Raw genomic sequence first — 26,403 nt, forward strand, 5'->3', positions numbered from 1 at the left:
CAGGAAAACACTGCACGGGCGAAACGATCTTCTAAATCTACCACCAGGACAGTAAAAAAGAAAGCAGTAAGACGGATAAAAAGAAGTTTATTTTGACATCTGTTCCGCAACTGATGAATACTACTGTGTGACTTTATTTCTTACATTTGTAAGAATTATGTTATTTTGCCACAGGCCGTGGGTGTCTGCTCTTGGCCACTGGCCAGGGTGCCAACGTGTAGAAGCAGCACCTGTATGGAGACTTTTCGGCAGCAGCGGGAGCAGTACGACGCATTACTGGGGAGGATTGGGAGTTAAGAGACACTCCTGAAGATCCAACTGTTGCCCATCACTCAAGAGAAAGAGGGGGGTTGTACTTGCGGTGCATCGGTATAGATGGGAAAGTGAGAGCCGACCGCTACGCCGCCCTCGTGTTTCGAAATCTTGTGACTTTTGAAATTTACTGGGGGTGGACCACATCGGTAAATTTCGATGGGTCCAGAGGCAAAAGTCTCAACACTTACTTCGTGCGACTGGAAAATAATTCATGATCGGATCAACAAAATGCTTTGAAGAAGGAGGCACTATTTTCCTCTGGTCTAACAGTCTGTCCACAAACAAAACATTCCTGTTAAACAAGAGGAATGTAAAAAAAAACAATTACTTTTTGACAATATGTGTGTGTCTCTCTCTCTCTGCTGAATGAATAAAAGCATTTAATTAAAAACGTGTTTGCGTTTGTCTGGGTATTTACTTTGTAATCTGTGGTCCTTTTAACTGTTTTTACATCTACTGTAATGCTTTGAGATGCCACTTTTAAGGGTGATATATAAAAAAAAGTTTTTTATTATTGTTATAGAGAAACATGATCAGATTTCACTGGTTCAGAAAAAAACATCTAAAGTATACTAGTTTGTCTCTCTTCTCATTCCCTCTTTGCTAAATGGCTTTTCATACTAATCTGATCAATTTAACTGCCTTTTTTCTGTGCTTTCTCTAGGCTTTAAAATAAACTATTATTCCACAATGCAGAGTATTACATGGCCAATATTTACATGTGATATTTGTGATTTAAAGATATTTAACACAAGCAGCTTTTGGGGATTTAAGTGTTGGCAGAGTTTTTGCAGGATAAAAGACTAGAGATGTTGGTAAGAAGAAGATAATTTTGGGAAACTTGAGGAATACACTGATAACAAGAACACTTCCTAATGGGGTTAGGCATACGTTTGATGAAGTTAACAGACTTTATGTTTACATAGATACTGAAATGAGGATTTTATTTTAGATTTTGTGTAGTTGCTAGCATTGAACTGTATGTTAAATGCACATGAAATGAAGGAATGGGCAAACATAGCTGATGCTGATCCACAGAGCCAGCATATTAAGATGTTTATAATTAGAGGCAATTTGTTTAAATAACTAGGTATGGATACTGATGTGGAAAGGCTATTTCCTTAAGCCAGCACTATAAAATATTTTATTCCCCGTGAGATGCTGCCATTTCATAGTGGGTTTCTAACACTGTATATAGTTCCATCCACATAGTGCCTTTACTTCCATCCATTTTCTAATTTCTTTATCCAGTACAGAGGATTTGGAGCCTATCCCAGTAAGCAACGAACACAAGGCAGAATACACCCTGGACATAGCGCCAGTCCATCACAGGACAGACAGACACAAACACACACACACCAGGGCCAGTTTTCCCATAAACCAATTAACTTACCAGTATGTTTTGGAGTGCCAGAGGGAGTCATATCACACATATGGAGAAAAACCATGTATCCAAAATAGAACATGCAAACCCCACACACACAGGACGGCAGGAATTGAACCTACAGTAGGACCCCAGTGCTGCAAGATAGCAATGCTAACCACTTCGCCACAATTATAAATGGATGGATATCTTAGTTATCTTTCTAGTTCACAGGTTTGCATACATAATTTAATTTTAAAAGCCACTGAGACATCAGGTACTACTGTGGTATTTATGAAAAAGAAACAAAACAAAAAGCATACTAACAACTGTGCCATCCTACTCCTTGGTTAATACATTTTATTATTTATAAACAGGTAACACTGTTAGCAAAATATTTTGAATTATATTTTATCCTGTTTTTTCTTTAGTTTTGTATTTAACTTACTATATGATAGTCAGATTTAATGTATATTTGAACAATGAAAATATATTTTTACAAGATGCGGGGGAAAGTGCAACAACTTATTACAGTGCTTAATTTAATATTATTGATTACTAATAGTTTATGCTAACACTTAACTTTCTTAATTAGATGTATTTAAAACAGTGAACTAAGTGTAACATACCATTCAGAAATACAATCGAGAATAGTTTTCTGGTGTTTGTATAGATGAAACGTTTCTAAAATGTATGATGTATAATGTACGATTCAAATCTGTAATCTTTCTACTTGTAATGTCATTAGAAAGTACAAAAAGTTTCTGCTTTGTCTAAGGATGGTATCAAAAAGTAGTCTAAGTGGTGAGAAAGCTGTGCTTAATGATAATTAAGTGACTTAAAAGTAATAAGAGATGCTTCATATTGATTGATTAATTTTAAAAAATAAGTTATAAATGCAGACACGATTGGTGTCATTAAGCGCTCCAGGCAGCGGAACGTTTATTCTGTACTGCTGAGCTCCGCGCCTCCTCCCTCTCTCGGTGCCGCGCCGGGTCTAAATATCTAAACATATGTATCTATATAGCAGATAGTATCACTGTATTCCACTTTCTTTGTAAACAAGGAAAAACAGATTCACAACGCGACGCTGTGTCACTGTTTAAAAAGAAAATGTTTTGAACACCCTATATTGTAATGAGCTGCTGAGTTGAGAATAGGAATTCCTGCTGTCAGAGGGGGTGGAAAGTGCCCGTGGTCATTTAATTAGTATTTCAGGTGGGTAGCTGCGTCAGCATGCATAGGCTGCAAAGGAACAAGTAATAGGTTTATTCCATGCTGAAAAAAAGAAGATGGAATAAACCTATTACTTGTTCCTTTGCATTTAATTAGTATTACAATTTGCACTGATTCCCTTGCGAAGATATGGACATAAGATATTCGTGCGTGATCAAAAAATGGCATTAAGCACTTAAAATTAATATGGTTAATAATAGAAAACTGTAACATGCTGTAACAAGATCGGCTAAACTGGGAAGCCTGTTCCCAGACACCCTGCCCCCACTGCCATTAGAATATACACAAAGCACTCCCCAGACTGTCTGCCCGTTTCACTGTTACCTGGATACCTCTTTGTTTAGAACTCACTCTCCCCTCTGCCTGTCTCACTTCTTTTAATCCTTCTGTGCCTGGATTGCAGCAGGTAAGATGTTTTTCCAAGAAAAAAAGAGAAATTAAAAAAAGAGAAATTTCACCAGAGCCTCTTCTCTTCTTGTGTCAAATTTTTAGTTTAGAAGGATTCAAGCAGGATTTTAGATGAAAGGCAGCGACCTTAATCAAGCCCAAATCATAATTGAACCCATTCAGAGCCTACATTACATTTTAGCATTTCATTCTGAGCAGAAACCCTCACACCTGAAGAAGGCTTGCGTTTTCTCTCTTCTCTTTTAAGCATGTGTACAATGCTGTAATACAAATTTAAAATAAAAGTTTAAACAGTATCAACTAAACTCCATTAATATAAGTATCGAGTGGTATTAAATAAATACAGCTTTTTAGATTATTTAGAAATATAAAAAGTCAATTAATTGTCCATAATATTTCTATTTTATTTTTTTAAAGAAATGTTTATTAAAAGAAAAGTTGCAGCGCCGGCTGCATTTGAACACACAACCTCTGGTTTACAAATCGGGAACATAGACCACAGTACCACCGGCAAGGTCACTTGACCAATCAACAGACATTGTACAGCGTGTACTACTGTGTTGCAGTATATGAATATAATTATATCGTTATTAATTTCTTTAGATACGCGATTCCATATTATATTAGCAGAAAAGATTAAAATGACCACTTTTTATACACGCTATTTCACATGTTAGTTAAAGACTTCGATGCTTAAAATGTTTAGGGAGAAATGGAATACTGGTGTGTATTTTTTCTTTAAAGTACCGAGACCAGCCATATACTGTAATACTTTATGTTTATGTTCCAAAATTAATATCGTTTATGGCCTTCACACGCGTTATGCTCCTATTCTTTTTATGCTCAGCTACTAAGATTTCCCTTCAGTGGTAAAATTCCATATAAATATTCAATACTAAAACGGGCACAGTAAAGACATTTAAATCTTTCTACGACCGACCAACCACGAGTGCCCATGTCAACCAATCACATACCACGGTATTGCGCGACGATGTAGCCAATTACCCGCGGTACGTGTCTGTGTTGCGCACTTTGAATGGCTGCATCTGTATGTACAGTACACAGCGGTTTAACTGAAGGGCGCAAATCCACCTGAGCCCAAAAGCCCAACATATTAATGTGTATTCGCCTGGCCCTACGCGGTTTTCATCACTCTCTGTGGGAGTACTCGCTGTGACAAATTAAACCGGTTTCACAGGTATTTTCAAAGTAGAAGGGGGCGAGTTTTCCAGCGAAAGTCACCTCCCCCCGCTCCAAAACCCCTTACCCCTTTCAATTTAGCACTGTAATAAATTCTATTCTACTCTGAGAATATAGGGGGGAGGAAGAATCCCCGTGGTCTTTTCACCGATAAACTTGTGTCAAGCTGTCGACAGCTGTCAAAATTTTTTTTTTTAAGTCAATTTTGTGTCCATAATATTGCTATTTTGATATTGCTAATTGCTACTGCTACTGAGTCTCTGTGTCTACAGTACATTGTTCATGAACAAACCGGTTCACAGGTATTTTCAAACCCCAGCCGCTGTTGTTTCATTGGTTGTTATCCTGTAAAGCGTTTTGAGAAGCATATTGTCCAGCTTGTCAGGTGCATTCTCTTGTAAAATAATAAGTAGAGCTTTGGGGTTATTAGTGCTCCACTTACAGCAACCCAATGTAAATACATTTTGTCTCCAAATCCACCACCACTTGTATGAATCATAGCCCTGCCAAACGATGCACATTCTGCTGCAATGGTTGTGTGCTGAGATTACTCAGTATGGCATCTTCATGTTCAAGTAAACACTGCTCTGTGTGCAAATGCAAATGCATTTAAAAAAAGTTTTTTTTAAAGAAAAAGCCACCTTTAAAGGCGCTATATAAAATAAAGTTTATTATTATTATTAATATTGATGATATTCTTCCTCCCTGGACTTGTAAAATTATTGTTGTTATCCTGTAAAGCGCTTTGAGAAGCATACTGTCCAGCATATTGTATTTCATTGCACTGTGACAGATCGTCTTATAATCACTTGTTGTTAGAATATCCCCCAAGAGGATATTCCCCCCAAGAGAAATCCAGGTAACAGTGAAATGGGCGTACAGTCTAGGGATATCGCCCGTTTTCCATGTAAATAGTTCCCTGGTTCCACACCCCTTGGGGCGTGATAATTGTTTTGTTCCTTGATTTTCTGATCTGCAAGGCCATTTGGCTGCAGCGAATGTGAATTCTGTCTGGCATTACCAGATTGTGAAAAAATAAAAGTATTTTAATCAAGATTCCCTAATAAAATTAACGTGAAACAAAACAAAAACTAAAAATTAGATACAATCTACAGACATTCACAACATAAACTTGTCTTAAAAAATGTACATATATTGTTTAATTATTACTTTAAATATATACTTTAAGTTACTGAAACAGCCAGTTAATAAAGTTGTTGCAATTTTGTTCTTGTTTGGAGGTGGGGATATTCTGACAACAATTAATTTAAAGACAATCTGTCAAAGTGCAATGAAATACAATATTACGGGGGTACCTTTAAATCGGAGACGACGAAAATAAAGTTTATTATTAATTTGCTGACAGAGAGGTGAACATTATTATGCAGAAGACAAAGATAACGATTTACGTTGCATTGCCAGATTGTGAATCAATAAAAATATTTCATTGAACATGGGTTTGCGATTTAAATGGAAATGGGGGTAACGGGAACTCTTAATGTAAATAAAAATAAAATAAATAAAACGGGTTTCGATAGTTAATAACCACTTTTTATGGGCGAAACACGGGTGATTTTTCTTCCTCCTGATCAGTTTAGAAATCTTTGTACGCTGTAAGGTTTTTACTTCCTAATTAATCTTTTAAGATACGTGTTTCAAATAGAAGCAGCATATGCTGTTGTCTTCCTGCTATGTAGAACAGATCAGCAAGTTTTTTTTTCTCCAATCAGAGGGGTGTCAGATGGTGTCACCCAATCTCTGGTATAGGGACACCCCAGAATTCTGTCGCATTTTCATTTTAGGAAATTATGAAACGCTCGGTTAAAAGCAAGGGAGATTGTCCGTTATAGTGGACATAAAAACAAGAGTTTGCTGTAGCGTTATTGGAAACCCAATTTTAACACAAATCGCCCGCATTATATCCTAGAAGACACAGACCGGCGCCAGACCGGGAGAATGCCCAGAGCATTAAAGAAATTCAGATGAACTAGGGATTGGACAGTTTCCAAGTGCTTGTACAATCGATGGAAATGTTCAAATAAATGTGCAAAAGAAATTAAAAAATCATTTATTCTTTTATCATATTGGCTAATGTCCTCTCTTTGCTAGTTACCTGTGGCTGTGTTTCTGCGTTGCGTAGCAACGAGTGACTATATTCTCAGGCGGAGGAACGTAAACAGCTTAATTTTCATGTTAATTTTTTTTTAAATTAAAATTCATTCTATACAGCAATCGCATATTTGGGGACAATTTCATAAAACTTTGATGCTTAAAATGTTTAGGGAGAAATGGAAGACTGGTGTGTATTTCTTCTTTAAACTACCAAGACCAGCCATATACAGTACAGTTTACATACAGTAATATGTGTATGTTCCTACATTTATGTCATTTATGACCTTCAGATGCATTATGCTCCTTTTCTTTTTATGGTCAGCTACTAAAATTTCCCTTTAGTGGTAAAATTCCATATAAATATTCAATACTAAGCAGATTAAAACGTGCACAGTAAAGAGATTAAATGATTAAATCTTTTCACTACCAACCAGTGCACCACGAGTGCCCCTGTCGGTCATTTTGGCCAGCCAATCACTTACTGCGGTGGACTGCGGTGGCTTGTGGGTAGTTGCGTGCGGTACGGGTTTGTACTGTGCATTTTGAATGGCAGCATCTGTACAAGTATACAGAGGAGCGAGATATCATTCTCCAAGTCTATGGTGCAAATACAGACAAGGCTCAGACAAGACAATTCTAAATAGACAAAGTAGATAAAGACATTTCTGAAAGGGTACAGGGTGCATATTGCAATTTACTTTACAGGATTGTGCAAAGAATTGTGAAAAGAAGACATCAGACAGTATGCCTGACATTAGGCAAAAAAGATCTGAGCTTCCAGATTTGGAGTAGGTGCAGTAGGTACCAGGATCTTGCTGAGGAGCCTGACAGCCTGTGGAAAAAAGCTGTCACGGAGCCTGGTGGAGCTGGCCCGTGTACTGAGATACCTTTTACCAGATGGTAGGAGAGCAAAGAGGTTGCAGGAGGAATGTGAGAGATTGTCCATATTACATATTTTAGGAGGTTTTATGTGTGCGGTGTTTGTGGTAGATGTCCTGAATGGACGGAAGGGAGGCTCCAATGATGTTTTCTGCTGTATTGACAATTTGTTGGAGGGACTTGCAGTCTGAGACCTTGCAATTACCCAAACCAAACAATGATACAGTTTAGATGGGTAGCTGTTAATAAGACAGAATTAAGTGTTGCTGTGCTTTCCCAAATGAGGCCCCATCTCTCTCTTCATCTCTGTGGTGCAGCCACAGAGAAGCTATTCATGCAGGCTGATTTAAGGTTTCTTTTGATAAGGGACAGCTCCCAAATGGGAATGCACTTAGCTAAGCCTGGCTATCATGATCAATGGTCATCCATTGGTGCCTATCTGTCTAGGGAGTGCCAGATGGACATCTGGACTGCATTCCTAAGTGTCAGGAGTAAGTGACTCATATCTCACCTTGATCAACCAATCAGGAACTGGTATGGCAGAGTAACCCATGTGGCTCTCTGATGCCCATGAAACTTTCAGCCAATGAACGAGCTGTAGTTCCTCCAGGTAAAAACAGGCAACACAGAGCAGAATTCGAAGGAGAATTTCTAAGGAGAATTCCAGGGGTGCGAGACAATTCCAGGGCAGGACGGCACAGGAGCAGAAAGGCTCCCAGGGGCAGGACATTCTCGCAGCGCGCCTCCTGACCATCCTGAGGCACAGCCCGGACAACCACGTAACGGCCAGTGTGTCCGAGTGCCAGAACTTTCCTTTGTTCTTAGAGTCGAGAGTGGAGGTTGCCACGAATAACCAAAGGATCCACCCAAGGTTAGCATCAGCAGGAAGCCTCGTGAACAGGTTGAAACTGTGGACAGCTGAATCACTATTCAGAACTAGCGCTTCATCAGGAACGAACCGGTCTTCTTCCTGACCTGCTGGGACCCACAGTCATCTTTTCTCCTGTGCACAAACTTCGCTAGTTAAAGCCAACACTAACTAGCCGGTCTTCAGAGAGCATCAGCAGTGCACCGTCGCAAGCCGCACAGCACAGCATGGCACGGAGCCAGAGAGCACGGATTGGACAGCAACAAGCCTGCAACTGCTTCTTTGTGCCTGCAGATCTAAATCCCCAGAGATTGGATGAGTATTCAACTTCACTACATTACTGCTCGAGAATTCAATTGTTATCCCAACCAGTTGATATCAATTTAATTCCTAAGAGTTATGTACTTGTTTTGAGTATCTAGTGTAGAAGTTGTGGCCAAGTTCATTTACAAAACGGTCTAAATGAATGATATACCAAACGTATGTCCTTTTGATCTGTGAACTCTTCGTAACTGACTGAATATATATCTTTTGTATTCTGATAACCCTCACGATAAGATCTGTTAGATTTACATGCACATTCTATGTATTAATAAATGTATTTTAGTGTATTAGTACCTGTGTGTGTGCGTTGTTTGAGTTATATCGCATGGTTGGATTCTAAGACCATTAAAAGAATCATTTCATGACTTACTGCTACAATTAATAATTGTCCCAGTAAATGCCCAAACCCCTACAGAACTGGTGCCTCGTGAGAGCACACTACACAAGTAATAGGTTTATTCCATGCTGGAAAAGAAGAAAGAAAACGCAACATTTCGGCCGTGGAGCCTTCTTCAGGTGTGAGAGACACAAGGCAGTAGGAAAGGTAATGTAGTGGGAGAATAAAGGCTGGGAGGGAGGAGGAGTGAGAGGCGGGTGCAGGGGACAGAAAGAAAGGCCAATCAAGAGGTGTGAAGTCAGAATAGGTGTGAAATGAAACTTCCAATGAATGGAGAAAATGTAAAAGTAGAGTAGTCTGTCGTTAGGTGAAGGGGGAAGGTGTGATCTTAGCTGCAGAATAATTTTAGTTTCGGTCTTTCTGATGTATGAGTTCAGAAAACCGTCTTTGAGAACACAGACGGAGAGATTAGAGTGGTCGTGGCCATCAGAGGTGAAATGAGAAATAATGGGCTTGGAGAGATCTTTAACCTTTAACCAGCCTTGACGTGTTCTCTGAAGCGGTCTCCTAGTCTCCTTCCTGTTTCTCCAATGTAGATGGCTGGGCATTTACTGCAAGAGATACAGTAAATAAGGTTGCTGGAGGTACAAGATGCCATCTGGGTGATCCGGAAGGAGCCTTGAATGAGTGTGGTGTTGGATGTGTACTTGCAGGTGATACAGCGAGCTCTGTTGCAGGGGAAAGTGCCTGGTGTGGATGGTTGTTGAGGGCGGTCAAGGGAGCTGTGAACAAGGAGGTTACGCAGGGTAGGTGGTCAGCAACATGAGATGATGGGGCGATCAGAGAAGAGGGCCCCAATGGAGGGATCATCCTGTAGGATGGAAAAGTTGTGGTTAATAGTCCTGGGGATAGGAAGTGTGTTAGGGTGGTTGGGAAGCACCAAAGGAATGTGGTTGTTACGGCGGGAGTTCTTGATAGGGTTGATGGTACGAGGAGTGTTTTTGGCTCGGGCAAGGGACCTGTCAATCACACTGCTGTACATCACTCTGTTGATGAAAAAGGAGTACATTTTGAGGGCTTGGGTCTCGAAGTAGATGTCGTTGCTGCACTATCGTAATAGCCTAAGGAACTGTGAAAAAATGGAGAGAGTTTTTAGTGTGTTTGGGGTGAAATGAGCTATATTGGAGATAGCTGTGTGAATCTGTGGGTTTGTAATAAACTGAAGTGGAGAGTCGGGGGTAGTTGATGGAGAAGTTGTCTAGAAACGGAAGAGTAGTGGAAGATATGTTAACCGTATATTTGAGGGACGGGTGAAAGTTGGTGAAAATGGTGCAGGAAGCACTCAAGCTGATCGTTGGAGCATGTGGCGGCACCGACGCAGTCATCAATATATCATCAATATATCATTTGTAGAGGTCAGGGACATAGCCAGTGTAGGAAGTGAAGAAGCATTCTTCATGATACAGTTTGTCAAGATCTGGATCGTACCTCTATAGAATATGGATAGTATGGGAGGGGGAGAGGTTTACCTTTCACAATAGCTGCAGGGAGTGGAGACATTGTTGTGCTTTATTCGCTTTTTTATCTAGGGAGGTGGTGTTGATGGTCCAAGTGAGGTCATCTGTGATATGCATACCAAGAAACTTAGTACTTCTACCTATCTCCACAGGGGAGCCATTGATGTGCAGAGGGGAGTGATCAGTGCCGGCCCTCCTGAAGTCAGTTATCATCTTTTGTCTTATCTACATTCAATTCAATTTATTTTTATATTCAGAGACAGATTGTTGTTTAAGCTCCAGTCCACTAAGTGCTCCACCTCCTTTCTTTATGGTACCTCATCGTTGTTACTAATGAGGCCCACCACTGTCATGTCATCAGCAAAGTTGATGATGTAATTTGTACTGTGCTAAGCAGTGCAGTCATGAGCCATAAGCGTGAACAGGAGGGAGCTGAGTATCAGTTGTGATGATATGCAAACTGGAGGGGGTCCAGAGAGGTGGGGAGTCTGGACTTAACGTGGTGCATGACTAGCCTTTCGAAGCACTTCATGACAATTGGTGTGAGTGCCAATGGGGCGATAGTCATTGAGACAGGACACAGTAGATTTCCTTGGCACTGGTATAATCATGGTGGTCTTGAAACATACAGGGATGACAGCCTGGCACAGGGAGATATTAAAAATATCTCTAGAAACACCCGCTAACTGTGCTCCACATTCCTTGAGCACACGACCAGGTATATTGTCAGGTCCAACAGCCTTACGTGGATTAACTTATGCTAGTGTCTTCCTCACATCAGCTGCGGACAGGCAAAGCACCTGAGCAATGGGAGGAGGTACGGTCTTTCTCACAGGAACTGTATTGAGTGCTTCAAATCGCACATAAAAGTCATTCAGCGCATCTGGAAAAGAGGCATCTCCGTCACTGCCACTTGGAGTACTCCTGTAGTCAGTAATGGGCTGGATACATGTGGTGCGTGTCTCTGGTATCCAAGAAGTGACTGTGAATCTTCTGTGCGTAGTTGCGCTTTGCCTCCCTGGTGGCACGAGACGAGTTGGCCCTCGCAGTCCGAAGGGCTTCCTTGTCACCTGATCTAAATGCTGCATTGTGAGTTCTTAGCAGTGCGCGGACCTCTGCAATCAGCCTTGGCTTCTGGTTTTCCTGTGTGAAAATAGATTTAGAGACAGTGACCTCATTTATGCACTTGGTGATGTAGCAAGGCACAGATATGTGTCACGCCCTCTGTAGCCAGGACTTCTCTGTCCTGTCCCTAGTTTCCGGTCTGCTGTCCTTCCTGTTCCTCTCTTTCCCTTGGGCTATATATTTCTGGGTCTTGCACTCTGTCCTCACTCAGCAATGACGTTCGGATGTCCTGAGACCCGCCTAGCACCAGGGCGCCCCACGTCCGCTCCCTGAGGGCATAGTTTTCTATACGGCATTCCTGAACTCTTTGCACTTTGCCCGGGCCTTTTTCCCGTCTCGCCGCTACGCATATGGGTCTTTTTCCGCTCTCCTGCTCCCCACGGTTAGTCCCTTTGGACATCCGTGACAATATGGTTTTCATAGATAGCGGCCTCCCTGAACATATTCCAGTCTGTGCTCAAAGCCTTCCTGTAATGTTGAATTGGCTCCCTCTGGCCATACCAGGGTATGTTTAGAACCCGGTTTGCCACGTAAGAGCAGTGGTCTGTATGCTGGAATAAGCGTCACAGAATGTGGTCAGAGTAGCCCAGGTAGGGGTGGGGGGCAGCCTTGTATGCATCAAGAATATTTGTATAAGTCCAGTATGTTCACCCCTCTGGTTGCAAGGTAAACATATTTGTAAAATTTAGGGAAGACTGTCTTAAGATCCATGAGGTTGAAGTCAACGGCAACAATAACACAGCCACCAGGGTGAGCAGTTTGTAAATCACTGTAAATGACACACGCTGCCTCTTTTGAGATGGCACTGGGTGGGATGTACACAGCTACAATCATAACAGTAGTAAACTCACTTGGTAAATAAAAGGACCGACACTTCACCATCATAAATTCTACTAGCGATGAACAGGGACTGGAAACTACTGCAGCACTAGTGCACCATTTCTGTTTATATAAACACTCCACGAGACCTACCAGTCACTGTGGCTATTCTGTCCGCTTGGAAGGAGGTCAATCTGTCTAGCTGAATGGCCACGTGTATAAGATAGTCCTTTAGCCTGTCTCCGTAAAAATAAGGGCACAGCACTCTCTCATCTCACACTGGGTCTCCAGCTGTAATCTTAAATAGTCCAGTTTGTTCTCCGGAGAACAAACATTGGAAAGACAAATTGAGAGGCGGTTTGAGGATTGGCTTTTAGCCTGGCATGGATTCATTCCAGGTCTCTTGCTCAACAGGTGTGGGACCTGATCCTCACAGTAAGTTAAGTTAGATTCTTGGGAAATAAAGGACTAGAGACAAAATTAAACACAGGAACAACATTTAGCACTGTTTTTACCAGACCCAGATTAGCCAATACATCTGTGCGCACTGCCATTCAACAGTTTTAGTGCCTGTTGCTCGTGTGCAGGTGGTTCTGAGAGATAAGAGAACCTCTGGCAAGGGGAGAAGGGTCCTGGCACCCTTTATCATTAGCAGGTGGCATAGTCATTTACAAAGCTGATGGACTTCCTGCATTAGGCTTTACAATCTGTGACATAATCACACGTACATGAATTATTAGACTGTTAAAAATGTGTCTGGAAAGAAACCAAGAACACTGAAGGCCTGCGACACTGACACCAGCTCTCTTCAAATATTGTGACAAGAATGTTTTCTGAACAGAAATCACAAGAACGTGTCATGCCCTTGTAGCGGCGAGGCTTATTAATAAGAAAGAATTAAGTGTTTCTGAGCTTTCCCAAATTAGGCCTCATCTCTCTGTTCATCTCTGTGGTGCAGCCACAGAGAAACTATTCATGCAGGCTGATTTAAGATGTTTTCTTTTGATAAGAAACAAGCTCCCAAAGGGGGATGCACTTAGCTAAGCCTGGCTATCATGATCAATGGTCATCCATTGGTGCCTATCTGTCTAGGGAGTGCCAGATGGACATCTGGACTGCATTCCTAAGTGTCAGGAGTAATTGACTCATATCTCACCTTGATCAACCAATCAGGGACTGGTAGGGCCGAGTAACCCACGTGGGACTCTGATGCCCATGGAACTTTCAGCCAATCAATGAGCTGAAGTTCCTCCAGGTAAAAACAGGCAACACAGAGAGCCAGTGAGATTCAGTAAGATTCAGAAAGGATTCAGGAGAATTCTGTGGACTTTTCTAAAGGGAATTCAAAGGAGAATTCCGGGGCAGGACGGCCCAGGAGCAGAAGGGCAGGACATGCAGCGCGCCTCCTGACCATCCTAAGACTCAGCCCGGACAACCACGGAACGGCCAGTGTGTCCGAGTGCCAGAACTTTCCTTTGTTCTAAGAGTCTAGAGCGGAGGTTGCCAGAGAATAACCAGAGGATCCACCCGAGGTTAGCACCAGCAGCAGGCCTCGTGAACAGGTCGGAACTGTGGACAGCTGAATCACTATTCAGAACTAGCTCTTCATCAGGAACGAACCGGTCCTCTTCCTGACTTGCTGGGACCCACAGTCATCTTTTCTCCTGTGCACAAACTTTGCTAGTTAAAGCCAACAGTGAGCATCAGCAGCGCACCGTCGCAAGCCGCACAGCACAGCCTGGCACCGAGCCAGAGAGCGCGGATTGGACAGCAACAGCCTGCAACTGTTTCTTTGTGCCCGCAGGAGATCTGAATCCCCAGAGATTGGATGAGTATTCAACTTCAATGCATTACAGCTCGAGAATTCGATTGTTATCCCAACCAGTTGATATCAATTTAATTCCTAAGAGTTATGTACTTGTTTTGAGTGAACCTATGTCCTCTTGATATGTGTAACACTTTGTAACTGACCGAATATACCTTTTGTATTCTGATAACCCTCTCGATAAGATCTGTTAGGTTTACATGCATATTCTATGTATTAATAAATGTATCCTCGTGTATTAGTACCTGTGTTTGAGTTATGTCGCATGGTTGGATTCTAAAGCCATCAAAAGAATCAACTTTGTGATTTACTGCTACAATTAATAATTGTCTCAGTAAATGCCCAAACCCTACAGAACTGGTGCCTTCAGAGAGCCACTACATTTAATTTTGCTATGGCTATGATTACATATTTGGCGTCCCTGAGCCGGTTTTCTTACACCCTTTTTTAAAACAGTAACATAGTGGGAATCGCTATGCAGCATTTCGGCAAATCAAATGAATTCAAATTATTACAAGGAATTTAACATTTAATCTAATTAAAATCAATTTAAAATCATTTAAAATATTAAAATATCACATCCAATTCAAGAAATTATTTAGTTTTAAAGTTGTAGTCCCATTTCCCAAATCAGGTTTTTAGTAGGAATACAATTATGTGTGCCACAGAACAGATAAATAGCAAACTGATACGATCATTTTATACAAGTTCTGTGATCAATGTCCTTAGAACTCAACTGGTAATGTTGTTATTTTGTGTGTTCAAAATCTCTTTTTTTTTACCAAACACTTAATATTTAAATGTGCAAAGCAGTTGTGCTTTACAATATAACATTCACAATTTCTCTCCAGAGATTTAAAAGTTGTTTGCAAAATGCTATTTTTTAAAACTTGTGTTAAACTACTTTTGGAAAGTACCCTTTCTCCAATAACTACATTTAAAAAAACATTTTTTCTTTTTTTTTTTAATTGGGCCTCATCTGTAAAGTGTTATTTTGAGCTTTAAGGAAGTAAGAATGAAGTTTTCTCTTACCAAATATTCTAAAACATAACAATTTTGAAAAACTACTTTCCATCTTATCTATTTATGTAATCATAAAATCATGTAATGCATAACACACTTGTTTCAATCATATTGTATTTTATTATTTTTAAAATGTACATAAATTGCCATTCATGTTGCCGACCACTTTATTTTTCTTTGTTTTCATTACTTCTTGTATTTTTTGTTTTTTAAAATACCAGATTTACACATTTCAGTATTTTGAAGTCATTCTTCACTTTGTTTTTTTACAATAGTAAAGTTTTTCTAAACAAATGTCAGTTTCTTTAAAATGTTGTTAGGAGTATAAAACTGTAGATATTGGGTTGTAAACGTTATTAGGTTTGGGCATGAGAATGCAGGCAAATGCTCTGTTTCCATTGGACAAGTGATCAATTAATTAACACCTGGAGCTCAGAACCTGGGCTATATAAGACTGACTAAAGAGTGTAGCTAGGAGTAGGATCTTGAAATGAATGTTCTCTTGGAGTGTATAGTTCAAAAAAGGGTTAAGCTTAGAAGTACAAAGCAGAGTTTACCCAAGACTATAAGATTAAGGGAATAGGTTTTTTTTAATTGTGGTGTATAGAAGGTTTTGGTTAGATTGCTTAAAAAAAAGTAGGGTTTATCAAGTTGTTCTATTCTGTTGCAAGTGTTTTTAAAGTGAATGCAGAAAAGAATGTCTATAATGAGTACACTTATGGCTAAGTGAAATTGAATATGGGGAGAAATAAAAACTAAAGAAGCTGGCTGGTATTATTGAAGCTTTCAGAATTGTCAATATTTGGAAGATGGTAACATTTCTGTCTGTAAATTGCAGTGTTTTGTCAGTTCTTTACATAAGATCTTATTTTGCACACAAGTACATCTTGCATTGGGTTTTTAACCTAAAACCTTTCACATTCAAGGCTGACTTAATTTAATTTTATCAAGCTTATAGCAAATGTACAGAAAAGAAAAGACAGTATATTTAGTAAATTGTTGATTTTTGTAACTTCTAAATCACTTTTTAATTATCATAACCAACAGTCAGGTGCTCATGGGTAACTACTTCTACTTTAATGAAATTGATATTAATGTGTTAACTTAAGGGTGTTGTGCACATCGGAACCTTCTGCTACCCTACAGTGCACTATCCTCTTCAAAGTTATTCGATCTGGTTTCTGCCAACTGCACACAGAAACTGTCCCGGTTAAAGTCCCTAATCTTCTTATGGTTTCTAATTTGTGGTCTCATTTCAAGGCTGACCATTTAATTTAAAACTTGGGATTGTTGTATCAAATCGATGGGAGTTCTGTCCCCCATCATATTACTGCAGGTGCAGATCTTCCAAACATGCCGAGGGTAAATTTGCTTAATTCACGATATTCGTTTTTTGACTGTCAGGTGGTGGCGCTCTGCACAAATTTGCAAATAATGGTGACGTTGTGATTATAGAGAGATAATGACTATAAAACCCCTGAGATTTAAATCTTCTTCTAATAAATCATTTAATTTAAAATGGATCAAAATATGCCACCCAAGAAGAGGTCTGGATCATTGGGTAGTCACTTCAAAAGTCCAAAAGACCCAAGTCACTTCAAAAGTTGCACAGTTGAACAGCTGCAGCTCACCAAGCTGAAACAGATGAACTAGAGAAGCAACGCAACAGTTAAACCAAACATGAAAAGCAGCTCAAAGAGAGGGTTTGAGCTTTGCAATGCAGCTTTTGATTACATTAACCTTGTGGACATCTCCCAACACAAAGCTGTTGAAATTGGAGCTATGAGTGTGGTGTGCAAAAAAGTGGAAAGATGAACCAGCAGGTCTTTGCTGCAATAATGGAAATGTAAACCTTTTGCCAATAGAACAACCACCAGAACCTCTTCTCTCCTTGATGGAATGTGACACAGAAAAGTCCAGGAGCTTCTTTTCAAACATCAGAAAGTACAATTCATGTTTCCAAATCCTTTAAAAGAAGTAAATGAGCCAGGATTTATGCCCACCTTCAAATCCAAGAAACGTGACATTATCCTTCATCTGAGTGATGATTCCCTACAGAGAATTTTGGAAATGTCCTCTTTATGATGTGCTCCAGTACCCAGCAATATTTTGGATAGGACAAAATGGCTACTTCATCAACATTCTATCGCTCTCATCAGGAAAGACAGTAGTTGCAAGTGATTACTATGCTTACCAGATTATGGTGAGATCAAATGGTTCCAAACACATTTTGAAGAGCACAGAACTATTCCACCAGTACATTAACATGGATGCAAAAAATGAAAGTGTCTTTGGCAGAGCAGTGGCACTGTTGCTAAGGATATGTGCATATGATAAGTTTTGTTGGTTCAAATCCTACAGCTGGTTGAGGAATCCTACTCTGCTGTGTCCCTGAGAAACCCCAGCTGCTTCAGGAGTGCTGTATAAATGGCTGACCCCGCCATTTACCCCAAGCTTCTCTCTCCCTGTCTGTGTGTCTATGTATCTCCTGGAGAGCAAGCTGGGGAATGCAAAAAGACAAATTCGTAATGCAAGAAATTGTATCTTTTGTTAATTTGCCAAAATCGGGCACTATTTCAACCCGAGACATACGGGTTTCTGAGCGATCTAATCACCAGTAATGGAGACGTCAATAACATTGGCAGGGGGAAAGGGTGATATTACCTTCCACGTTCCCAGGAGGACCAAGATACATTGACGAAAAGACTCAAGATGCCATGACTTATGTTGGATAGTTGTCAGACCTGACCTATCCATTACTTTCACATGCAACCCTACATGGCAGGAGATACAGAAATCTTTTGCCTGGCCAAAATCAATCTCCAAAGAAAGAGCAAAATTGTTGGTGATTCAAGATGCCACTTGTATACCATAAAATGGCGAAAGAGAGGTCTATCTCGCGCTCATATCTTGCTCTGGCTGTTGTAGTGAAAAAAAAGTATTCTTGTGCCCTGTGGTCCTTTCAATCGTAACTCATGTATGTAGGACAGAAAATGCACCAAGAAGTATCCAAGAGAGTTCTACAAGAAACTCAAACTGATCAGGATGGTTATCCATTGTACAAGAGAAGGAGGCCAGATGGTGGCCATGAGGCAATCATCATGATAAAGGTCAGGAAGTATTTGTGGACAACAAGTCAGTTGTTCCCTCCAATCCACTTCTCTCAAAAACCATCAAGCAGCCCTCCTTGATGCAAAAGCCACTACCTAGTAGCTTTCTTTGATCTCTGTGCTTCAAATGATTTTGCAAAGACACTGCTTTACCATGACATTCCCAAATACTTTTCTTGGTTGAGTGGATCAAGAATATGGAAACCAAGATTACAAGGAACACCAATTGAAGGATTCCCATGAAATCAAAGCCTCTGATTTTAAGGAAGATTTTAAGCTGTTCATCTCAACAATGAAGAGTACTATATATGTTTACAGCTAAAGAAGTGGATTCCACCCCCCCCCCATCATCAAAGCCTCAAAAGGATTGTCCTTTTGCTCAGATTTGTTTTTATGTACCAATTCATAGAAAGTCCAGAATCGCCTCAAACCAACAAACTCCCCCATCGCACCTGTACTTCACTACGTACTGTCCCATAACACACGTTTGATTAAACTAAAAAGGAACCATAAAATATTTTTGTACCAATAATTGAGTCCCACTTCCATAACCTTTCTTCTCCATCAACACAAATCCAGGTTTCAATCTAATAAACAGGTTATCATATTTGCTCCATGTTAACTGTGTTATTTTGCAATCAAAAACATGAGACTGTATATTTCATTACAACCTGACCTCGGGCAAATCGGGGATCGTGTCAGTTTATGCCTATGTAATACTTCCTGCACTGGCAGTCTATCCCAAGCACATAACCAATTTAAACCTTTCATACTATTGTCTCAATTTTCGGGCTGTAGTCTGTCCCATATCTCTTCCGTTACAGCTACACTTGATTGCTCGTCAGATCTCTAAATCCTTGAGTACAGGGTTGTTTGATTTATACAAACTGTGCAGAATGAGGATGGAGACGGACCTGGACTCAAGAAGGAGTTCCAGTCCACCTCGCTTGCTTGCTTGCTTGCTGGCTGGCGGGCGGGCTACGTCTGTCTTTTCACCGCTGAGAGAAGGTGGTGCACCGCTCCCGGAGGCGCTGCAATACCGGGCCGATGTGTGGAGAGGACAGAACAAGCTCCTGATCCAGCTCCCTGTTTCAAAAATCCGTTTAATAGTGGTCCCCCGATGGGGGATGTATCAGATATTACATTTTTTTTTGTATTTATACAAAATACAAAAAAATTACAGCAATTAGAAAGCATCATCCAAGCCAAACACACATAGAACTTTCTGGCAAAATGGCCAATAAGGGTCTGCTAGAACACAGAGGCTTTTTCACCTCTTGGCCCCACCAGCGCACTTCACTTGCCGGTGTTCTGCAATCATCCTCCTGTAAATCCCAGATGCTGCAATATGTACAGATGCAGCCATTCAAAGTGAGCGGTACAGACACGTACCGCAGGTATGATGACACGGGGTACCGCGGTGCGTGATTGGTTGACCGACAGGGGCACTTGTGGTCCGTTGGTCTGTCGTAGAAAGACTTACTGTAAACGTCTTTACTGTGCCCGTTGTAGATATTGAATTTTACCACTGAAGGGAAATCTTAGTAGCTGAGCATAAAAAGAATAGGAGCATACTGTAACGTGTGTGAAGGCCATAAACGATATTAATTTTGGAACGTAAACATACAGTATATAGCTGGTCTTGGTACTTTAAAGAAAAAAATACACACCAACTGGCAGGTTGTGTGTTTGAATCCAGCTGGTGCTGGACTTTTATTTTAACAAACATTTCTTCGAAAAAATAGGTAAGCGATATTATGGACAATCAATTGACTTTTATATTTCAAAATATCGCAACATGATCGATATTTGCGATATTTTGAACATATCTTCCCTTCTGACAGCGGTTCCTGCTTCTATTGTGTGTGTGTGTGCAACAGTAAATTTTTATAGAGAAATGGAGGCTGGACAGTATGCGTTACAATATAAACATTTATATTGATTTAAATCGTGTTCTGATTTAAATCGCAAACGCGTGTTTAATTATGTGTTTTTTAATCATAATCAGGCTAATGCATTTCTACATTTTCTGTATGAACCAGCTTAGAGGTTCATACAGAAAGACAGCTTGTGTTTAAATTGAGTGTAAGGTAGTTTATGCTTCTAAAGTCATGGTCAGTATTATTGTACTGTGCTGTACTGTGTCACATTATTTTATAGCGTTTTTATTGCGTTATTAAATCCGGTGGTGCTGTGTTAGTTTCACGACTCACATTATTGAAACTGTGACACTGATCATTCATCTCTAAATAAACTTTATTTTATATAGCGTTTTAAGCGAATAGGTAATTAGATTGCTCATAAACCTAATCACTTTTTCTACATAAACACAGCGTGATTGCTCTCTGAAAATGCTTTTCCTTTATTTTTAAAGTAGGCTCAGATTTCAACTATAGATCGTATTATTATAAACTTTCTTGGAAAAATGTATTTTATGTAAACCATGTTTGCTATTAATTCATTTAGGGCTAAAATACGTTCATTGTCTTCCAATCGAGTCGAGTTGACATTGGAAGCCTGCAACACCCGAACTGTTAAACCAACGCATTAGCACGTCAAAGCCCATTGAGCCAGTATTGGCTTTAGTATTTAGTATTTAGTATATTGTAACGCTTACGGCAGACAGGAGCCGACGCACCAGAGCAGCGCATCGAGGGAGCGTCTGCATTTATAACTTAGTTTTAAAAATTAGTCAAGCAATACGAAGCATCTCCTTTTACTTAGTGCCTGAGCATACTGCAAATTAAATTATATTAATTTTGGAACTTAAACATACAGTATATGGCTGGTCTCGGTACTTTAAAGAAAACATACACACCAGTATTCCATTTCTCCCTAAACATTGTAAGCTACGAAGTCTTTAACTAACGTGATACCGGAGTCAACAAGCATACTTTTAGAATTTGATTAAAAGGGAATATAATATGGAATCGTGTATCTCAAGAATTTAAAGACCAGACAATCGCAAACTCGTTTTCAATAAAATTATTTTATTCATTCAGCAGTTTGTGAGAGGGACATCCAGCAGGGAGAGACACACACACCGGTTTTCATTGACAAAATTGTTTTTTTTCCAATTCCTCTTGTCTAACAGGAATGTTTTGTTTGTGGACAGACTGTTAGACAAGAGGAAAAGACCGCCTCCTCCTACGAAGCATTTCGTTGATCCGATCACAAATTCTTTTCCAGTCGTACACAGCAAGGGTTGAGAATCTCCGATTCACCATCGTACTAATGGTTTCCCGGAGATTGCAAGGCAAGGCACTTTTGCCTCTGGACCCATCGAAATTTACAGACGTGGTCCACCCCCAGTAAATTTCAAAAGTCACAAGATTTCGAAACACGAGGGCGGCGTAGCGGTCGGCTCTTGCTTTCCCGTCTATGCCGATGCACTGCAAGTACAACCCCCCCTCCATTTCCTGGGTGATGGGTAGCAGTTGGACATCTGGGAGAATTATTCATCCCACTGGCATCTGTGAATTCCGCTGTGCTTCCTGGGGGGAGATAGCCGGCGGGGACAGCATCAACAGATTCCTGCGCGGTGGTGAACTGAGAGGCCGGGATGGAGTGTCCTGAGGCGGTGTGTGCTCTGCGGGGGGCAGAGCTTCCGCCAGGCATTGCAGCCTGCGCGGCGGGGAGAGGCACTTTTCGGGAGACAGCTGCTCAACTGTTTGACTGCTGGAACTCTAGCCTCCCAATCCTCCCCAGTAATGCATCGTAATGCTCCCGCTGCTGCCGAAATGTCTCCATACAGGTGCTGCTTCTACAGGTTGGCACCCTGGCCAGTGGCCAAGAGCAGAGACCCACGGCCTGTGGCAAAATAACATAATTCATGTAAGAAATAAAGTCACACAGTAGTATTCATCAGTCGCGGAACAGAAGTCAAAATAAACTTTTCTTTTTTTCCGTCTTACCGCTTTCTTTTTTACTGTCCTGGTGGTAGATCGTTTCGCCCGTGCGGTGTTTTCTTGAAGAACAGGCTACGAAGAAATAATTATAATTGAATTTAAAATTCAAAACGGCAATAATACCTTGTAATATGCTCTGTAATTGTGTATTTCAGATGAAGTCTGCTGTATTTGCTTACCCTTCGCTCTTTGGAAGCTGGGGCGGCAGAAGCACCCCGTCTCTTCCCGTAAAACGCCTTGGTCTCCATACTGTACTATGGTCGCTGTAGTGCAGGTTCGCAGTTTTTTTTTTGTGATGGGAGCTCACCCAATCCCTTGGTGTCTTTTATGCGTCACACATACTGTATTTCAGCGCCATATATTTCATGGATATTATGGAATATAATGGATGGATATCTTAGTTATCTTTCTAGTTCACAGGTTTGCATGCATAATTTAATTTTGAAAGCCACTGAGACATCAGGTACTACTGTTGTATTTATGAAAAAGAAACAAAACAAAAAACATACTAACAACTGTGCCATCCGACTCCTTAGTTAATACATTTTATTATTCATAAACAGTTAACATTGTTAGCAAAATATTTTGAATTATATTTAACCCTATTTTTTCTTTAGTTTTGTATTTAACTTATTATATGATAGTCAGACTTAATGTATATTTGAACAATGAAAATATATTTTTACAAGATTTTACATTAAGCACTTAAAATTAATATGGTTAATAATAGTAAACTGTAACATGCTGTAACAAGATCGGTTAAACTGCGAAGAAAATGCTTTCAGAGAAAATGTTTCAGGTGTGAAGAACATAGATCTCCAATGCAATTTCAACCAAACCTGTTCCCACACACCCCGCCCCCACTACCATTAGAATATACACAAACATTTTAGCGTTTCATTCTGAGCAGAAGACCCTCACACCTGAAGAGTGCTGGCTGTGATGAATTAAACCGGTTTTACAGGTTTCAATCACAGACCATGTGACATGGGACTCAGTAAACTACAGTAACACCGTATTTGATAACGCTATAAAAACGCTATAAAATAATGTGACTTGGCACAGAACAAGTTTACAGCACAGTACAAAAATAAATGCTGACCATGACTTTAGAAGCATAAATTGCCTTACACTCAATTTAAACACAAGCTGTCTTTAGCCCTCTAAGCTGGTTCATACAGAAATGTAGAGATCCAGGCTCAGAACACACAGCTTCATTAGCGAATACATATGCAGGACAACTAGAGAAGACGTTTTACAGAGGATGGATTTTTAGAAACATCCCATCAAACATCCCATCATATTCACAATGTGAAATCTAGAAAATAATATTACGTTACCAAAATCCGCAATATGGAAACAGAACCTGTGTAATTGTTGATAGATGATGTACTCGTAACATTTTTTTCAACACTAACTACAACATTTAAAAAATGACTTGTATGTACTTGATATCTCTAATCAATCCACGGGTCCCAGCACAAAACGAAACTAAAACGCATACCGTTTCTCGCTTCTTATTAGTTGCTCAAAAGTAATTTGACCGTATGAAATGCATAATATAAACCTAGAAACATATGTGTGAGCAGTACTTAAGCACTGTAGTATCGGTGTTAAGACATACCTCTCAAATACTGTAAATCAAGTTAAAAATATCTCAAGACCGATTCTGGTCGTAATGAAACCATGCAAGGGAGTTTTTATGTCCGTTGCAGTTCTTTTGCAACATGAATATAATTATATCGTTATTAATTTCTTGAGATACCTGATTCCATATTATATTCCCTTTTAATCAAATTCTAAAAGTATGCTTGTTGACTCCGGTATCACGTTAGTTAAAGACTTCGAAGCTTACAATGTTTAGGGAGAAATGGAATACCGGTGTGTATTTTTTTCTTTAAAGTACCGAGACCAGCCATATACTGTATGTTTATGTTAAGATTTCCCTTCAGTGGTAAAATTAGATATGAATATTCAATACTTAAACGGGCACAGTTAAGACATTAAATATACATATATATATATATTGTATACAGTACAGTTTGCATACGGTAATATGTTTATATTATGCGATTAAAAAAATAAATAAATAAAACTGGAAGGTCCAGCACCACCATTATGTTTATATGGTTGTTTTTGTTGGTTGGTTGTTATGGTTATTAATAATACGATCTATAGTTGAAATCTGAGCCTAAATAAAAAGGAAAAGCAAGTGATTAGGTTTATGAGCAATCTAATTACTTATTCGTTTAAAACGCTATATAAAATAAAGTTTATTATTAATTTGCTGGACAGAGTGGTGAACATTATTATGCATAAGACAAAGATAACGATCCTGATCAGTTTAGAAATCTGTGTACGCTGTAAGGTTTTTACTTCTTAAACTTTTAAAATACACGTTTTGAATAGAAAGAAATCCTCTTCCTGGTACAGTGTGTGTATAGCACACCAGCACGTCTTTTTACTCCAATCAGAGGGGTGTCAGATAGTGTCAGCCAATCACCATTCTGTGTTGGGTAGCAACGGGTGACTGTTCTCAGGCGGAAGATGTAAACAGCTTAATGTTCGTGTTAAATAATTTTTTTAAATTCAATTAAATGGGCACAGTTAAGACATTAAATATACATATACATACTGTATACAGTACAGTTTGCATACGGTAATATGCACCAGCTGGATTCGAACACACAACCTGCCCGCTGGTAGTCACGCACCTAGACCAGTAGGCCACAAGACAGCTCGCATAAACAGGCAAGCGAAACAGCCCTACACAGCCCTGCCGCAGTACACGGATATAATCATACCGTTATTAAATTTTTAGATACGCGATTCCATATTATATTCCCTTTTAATCAAATTCTAAAAGTATGCTTGTTGACTCTGGTATCACGTTAGTTAAAGACTTTTCCACCACTTCATAAGGTCCCTGCCAGGATGCCAAGAATTTACACTCTGGGGTTGGAACTAGCACCAGTACTCTGTCCCCAATCTGAAATTCCCTCGCAACTGCTCCCCTATTATAAATTTGTTGTTGTTGAGCCTGGGCTTTCTCCAGGTTTTCTTTCACTAAGGGAACAATAACATTTATTCTTTCTCTCATCTGTTCCACATGCTCAATGATAGTTTGTAGAGGGGAAGGTTGATGTTCCCACGATTCTTTGACCACGTCCAACAGGCCCCGTGGTTTCCGAGAGTATAATAATTCAAAGGGGGAAAATCCAGTCGAAGCCTGCGGTACTTCTCGAACCGCAAACATGAGATACGGGAGCAGCTGATCCCAATTTTTTCCATCCTTTTGCATCATCTTCCTAAGCATGCTTTTCAGGGTTTTATTAAAACGTTCTACTAGACCATCGGTTTGAGGGTGATAAACAGAGGTTCGGATCTGCTGGTTACCCAGCAGCTTACATAAGTCTCGCATGACTTTCGACATAAAAGGTGTTCCTTGATCAGTTAGGATCTCTTTAGGAATTCCGACTCAAGCAAACAGTTGTACTAGCTCCCTAGCTATGTTTTTGGCGGTGGCAGCTCTCAACGGAATGGCTTCGGGGTACCTGGTAGCATAGTCTACTATTACTAGAATATATTGGTGACCGTTGGTGGTTCTGATCAGGGGCCCCACCAAATCCATCCCAATCCGTTCGAAGGGGGTTTCAATAATTGGGAGGGGAATCAAAGGGTTCCTATAATAAGGTTGTGGCGCACTTTTCTGACACTCGGGGCATTCCCGACAGTACTTCTCGATGGCCTTATAGATCCCTGGCCAAAAGAACCTAGAGAGGAGTCTCTCGGATGTCTTCTTTACCCCCAGGTGCCCACCCAGGAGGTGGCTATGGGCCAAGTTGAGGAGTTTCATCTGGTAAGGCCGGGGAATAAGGAGTTGTTCCACTTCTTCCTGTCCCTTCTGCTGCACTTGATAAAGGAGATTATTCTTCGTCATAAAATATGGGTAACTCACTGTGTTAGGATCAGTACACCACTCCCCATCAATTTTCCTGACATGTCCCCACGCATGTCTCAAGTTCCCATCTTCT

General features: G+C 40.2%; 1 pseudogene; it reads right to left on the bottom strand.

Annotated features, from left to right (window-relative positions):
* Positions 1–19,467: 19,467 nt before the first annotated feature.
* On the bottom strand, positions 19,468–19,639 carry LOC138223525 (U2 spliceosomal RNA; annotated as a pseudogene).
* Positions 19,640–26,403: the final 6,764 nt, after the last annotated feature.

This window comes from Lepisosteus oculatus, chromosome 16 (genome assembly GCF_040954835.1).
Source record: "Lepisosteus oculatus isolate fLepOcu1 chromosome 16, fLepOcu1.hap2, whole genome shotgun sequence".
NCBI classification, from domain to species: domain Eukaryota; kingdom Metazoa; phylum Chordata; class Actinopteri; order Semionotiformes; family Lepisosteidae; genus Lepisosteus; species Lepisosteus oculatus.